The following is a 5,441-nucleotide window of genomic DNA, read 5'->3' as shown; positions in this document are numbered from 1 at the left end:
TGTAAAACAAGACCGCCTTACCACCAAATTTACCCCCACATCTCCAGTTACAACTTCCTCTTCGCATTGATGCTCTTCGTCATACACAGGGGGATCTTCATAATTTTCACCGGCATCATCATTTTGCCAATCATCTTGCTCAGCAAACAAATGGCGTTTTCCGACCTTCTTGCACTCTGATTGTCGGTGACCTGTCTCCCCACAACTAAAACACTTCAAGCTGCTACTAACAGTTGTCCTAGGATTTGGTCCAACACTGTTAGATATCGGTCTTTGTTGATTAGGCACAACACTGGGTACCATACCACCCGTCTCGGAACTTCCTCCAATATTAGCAGTTGAAGACGAACCGCCCACCCGACGACTTTGTTTCTCAAAAGCCAACGCCCGTTGGTGCGCTTCAGAAATAGATACCGGGTCAAACATATTTACAGAGTCCATGATTTGGACCCGTAGACCCCCAATATATCGAGCAACGAGTTGTTCCTCTGTCTCCTGGATATCGTTTCGAGCAATCAATTGGTAGAACTCAGTTGTGTAATCGTCAAATGATTTGGCACCCTGCTTCAGATTTTGCAACCGTTGGTACATCAACCTTTGAAAGTTATGGGGTAGGAAGTTGGATCGTAAACACTTCTTCATCTTCCTCCAAGTCACGACCTTTGACTTTCCGAGCCTGTCTCGTGTCAGTTTTAGTTGTTGCCACCATGCAGATGCCCTACCACGTAGCCTGGTAGCAATCAATGACACTCTTTTGTTTTCAGGGACTTCTTTGAACTCAAAAACTTCCTCAACAGTAGCCAACCAGTCGATGAACCCCTCCGGATTCAAACTGACCCCATCGAATTCTGGGATATCAATTCTCATTCCGGCCTCCCAACGCCTATTGTCACCTCTATGATCATGCCTTGGCTGCCTTTCTAGATCGTCTTCAGAATATGAACTGTCACTGCCGCCGAACGGGTTCCCAAATTCACCATCTTCCACTTGAGAATGTGTTCGAGACCTTTGCCCTCCTCGATTCATCAGTTCGACCATCCTATCAGTCAGTTGGTCAACCATTTGATCCATCCTCTCCTCCATTCGTGCCATAATACGTTCTTCTAGTTCTTGCTCATGAACATTAGCGGGCGTCCTGTTTCTCCTCGGAGGCATTTTGAACCAGGAATTCGGCTCTGATACCAACTGATGCAGCGCAAAAAAACAACACAAAGATAACCAAGAATGAACCTGCTGATTCTAAAAGAATAGCCAGGACAATCTCTTCAAAACCACGTTGATTCTACGAATACCGTGGGATTGGCTTCAAAATCTGGGTTAACACACATAATTTGGGAGAAAATCGAAAGTTCATAAAATTGATGATCGACCATCCAAATTACATCAAAAACAGTTAAATAAGAAGCAGAAATTAAAATGAAACCCTAAAAGTCCATGGGCCAAATACAAACCCAAAAACAAAACCCAAAAATTAAGGAAAAATAACAAAATTGTTCATAACTCCATTTAGAAAGCGATTTATGGACTCAAAAATGGGTAAGTCCCCTTTGAGAACTAATCTAGACGTGCTCCTTGCTCCAAGCTTCGATTTGACTGGTCGTAGGACCGAAACGGAGATTCGTAGCCAAAGTTATGGCCATTTCCGTGAAGCCCCTTTAGTCACACGATCGTGGGCCTCTAGGAACACAAGGGCCCGATCCTCCACACTAGGGCCCGCATCATCGTCATCTATACTCCGCTAGATGACTGGATCATCAATAACATCTATAACGAGGCCTCTCATTATTTTATTTTGTCACACGGCAACTATTACATCTACCCATGTTTTACCCAACACATTTTGTAGATATAAAATACATATACAGTTTAAATCATTTAAAACATGTATAAAATCGTTCATCCAGCATAGATAACAAGTATACAGATAATATGCACATGTAGCACGTAATTTATATAAAATACTTCATATCTATGTGTAAGATGAAAGTAACTATGCACTCACTTGATTAGGTGGTGACTCGGTACTCGGACATCACTTCGTTATCTCAAAAAAAATTTCCCTTGACAAAGCCTAGTATCAATACCACTAGGGTTTAGTCTAACGTTAACCGCGACTAATTAATAGTCTAGCTATTATTACTATTATATAAGCGTTAAACAACACTCCATATAACTCATAATAATAGCCCAAATAATTATTTTAAGGTCCTAATAATGTTACTGTAATTAATTAGAAGCTATATTAAAAATAGCGTAGGCGTAGCTCACTTACAGCGGGTTTTATAGAAAACCGGGCTTTTCTTGGAGCAGCGTTTCCGAACCGAAAGACCCTTTTTCTCGGAACTCCGGGAGCCTCGGGGCTTCCTTCGGGTGCTAGGGGGTTCACCTAGGCTTTATGGGGGGTTAGGATAGTGTAGAGAGAGAAAGAAGTTAGAGAGAGAAGGAGATTTGTGTGAAAAACTCGGAAGACTTCGCAGCCTTTTATAGGCTCCCAGCTTCGGACGAACGTTGGGCGTTCAGCACAACTACGTTGGGCGTAGTTCGGATAAGAGCTCCATGTGGCGACGTCTCGGTGGTGCAACGTGGCTTAAGCTGGACCGAGGAGTGGCTGGCGAACGCGGCGGTACGAGAGTTTGGACACAGGGCGTAGCAAGGGGTGACGTGTCCGAATCCGATGTGTGTTCCTTATCATCAACGGACGGTTGTGGTGCTGCCACGTCATCACTATTCGCATCAGATTTCGCACATTGCACCCTCAACTTCTAAAATTCGTATCTTTCGCATACGAGCTCCGTTTTCAACGTTCTTTATATCCACGCGTAGGCGGGAACGTACTCTACAACCTTCGCTTAGACTCCGTCGGCTCATTTTGACTTTATTTTAAAATTTATATTATTAACAGGCCGGGACAGGATTGGTCCGTTAAAATCTCATAACTTCTTCATCCGACGTCCGTTTTCGTCTGTCTTTTTATCGTTACGCTACTAATAACGAGATCTTCGATTCTCGTTTAGGTTGTGTCGGCTAAAAACCGCTCGATTTAATATTCGAACTTCGGGTTGTACACCGCTAAGCCGAAACTTCGAAAAATATAACTTCCTCATACGAAGTCAGATTTAGGCGTTCTTTTTATGGATGCTCTCAGTTTAACGTATTCTACAACTTTCGTTTAGATCGCTAAAGCTAAAATTCGCTCTATCGTAAATTCATTATTTACGCTTCCCGGTGCCGTGCCGGTTCCGTCGCGAAACTTCAACGGGTCATAACTTCTTCGTTATAACTCGGATTTCAGCGCTCTTTATATCCCCCGAATCCTTGTTTCGACCACTACAACTTTATGTAGAGATATAGGGTTTATCTCACACTTTAATTTTGACGCTTATTTTTATCCTTTATTTATTATACATTTATAAATAAATAATAAGCATATAAAATCACATAATTCACATAATACTCAAATATTTCATCTTTATTACTTCAAAAAGAGTTACAATAGTTGACCTAGACGATTACATCATCTACTACTACTTAGCCCTGAAACACGAGCGTTACACGTACACCCCTTGGTCGTACACTCCATGGTGTGGCCGTATACTCCCTTTAGTTAATCACATGTGATTCTAACACTTAGTCCAAGTGTTTCCTAGTCCCAGAGGGTGTTTCCTTGCATGTTAGTTGTTTAAAACACTAATTACATGCCAATATATTCCATTATATGTCATTTAGGACTCGTTTGTGTCTCGGGAATTCATTCGTGGAACTCTTCATCCTTACACGAATCTGCAATTGAATCACCCACATAAGGTGAGTTCATACCCCTATAATCAATATTTTTACTGTTTTAAATGCTTTTAGGGGGGGATACAAGTTGAACACAATGATAATTGTGTAAATGTTATCTTTGCTAAACCTCATTTTAAAGGATTGCTTATGTGTTTATAAGTGATCAAAACATTTCAAAAACTCTTTTAAAGTTATGTTACTTTATAGTTTATAAAACTCCATTTTTAAAGTACAATCATAACTTAGTAGATATATGAGTCTTTTCTTCAAGTCAGTAACAGTTCAAAATAAACATACTAGTAAACTATAATAGGTATAGTTTAGGGGTTCAGTTCATACTATAACTAATACAAGGAGGAACATACTACACTATAACAGAGAGAACATACTAAACACTAGAACATAGAGAACATACTATAACAAGTTCAGGGAGGAACATACTATAACAAGAACAAGATAATAATAATGTGAAACCTTTACATCATGACTTAGCAATATACTTGTTAGGTTGCGTTTTGTAACCAGGGTCTCCTTGAGGGAGAGCGTGAGTTTGTGTATAGATCTATACAGGATTGACCATCCTACACCTTGCTGCTAGCTATAGTGGGACCTGCAGGTCTACGGGTGACGAATGTCATACCATTTCAACGTCTCGAACGTCATGTTTTACTAGTCAATCAAGTATGGTTACAACCTCATCACATTTTACCTTAATTAACAAATTGGTTTTAAGGTAGTCAGTACTTCAGCATGTCATTATAAAAGACTGCTGCATACTTTCATTTTCCCATTTCTTTCATATTGTGACATTTCCACTTGAAAGGTAATGCAAACTATTTTCGAGTAAAGATAGTTATAAACTAGGGAAAACTTACATCATTACAAGCGACAAACAGAAAAGTTGAGTCTTAGTACATTTAGTAGAAAGGGGCCTATAATGCTAACTTTATGATTCCTTCGTTTATACATCAGGGATATAAATAAATCGGATCTGACAGGTAGTAGGATGTGTGCTTTCCGCTTCATTTCTTGTTCCCTGTTTGGTTGTGGGCTTAGAGCAGATTCACCCAGCCTACTATCTATCCGATCTTAGCTATATATATATATATATATATATATATATATATATATATATATATATATATATTCCGTATACACCAAGTAATCATAAGGAGTACTAGGTATGGGTCAGTTCATAGTACACTAATTCAATACACTGTTTTCTAGTACAAAACATACTTTTCGAGTAGAACATTTGGTAGATAAAACTAGAAACTTACCAGTAAAGGTTTAATCCATTTTATTAAACCGGTATAACTTAAAGGACCTTAGGTGGTTAATTCTATAATACCTTAGTTTATACATCAGGGTTATATATAACTAATACCCGATAGGTAGTTGGATGTGTGCTTTTCACCTTACTTCCTGTTCCTTGTTTGGTTGTGGGCTTAGGGCAGATTCACACAATTAACTATCCGTTCGATATTAGATTATATATAGCTAGTATAAACTAAGTGATTATAGAAGGAACTATTGTGGTTACTATTTTTACTAAAAGAAATAAGGGTTTTCTTAAAGAATGTTTTCATCAAATATAAAGGAACTATTACAGTTAACTCCGTGAGTACCAAGTGAATACACCATGGTTATATACAACG

This window comes from Lactuca virosa, chromosome 9 (genome assembly GCF_052849685.1).
Source record: "Lactuca virosa cultivar CGN04683 chromosome 9, Lactuca_virosa_CGN04683_v6, whole genome shotgun sequence".
Taxonomy (NCBI): domain Eukaryota; kingdom Viridiplantae; phylum Streptophyta; class Magnoliopsida; order Asterales; family Asteraceae; genus Lactuca; species Lactuca virosa.
Note: the sequence above shows the minus strand (reverse complement) of the source record.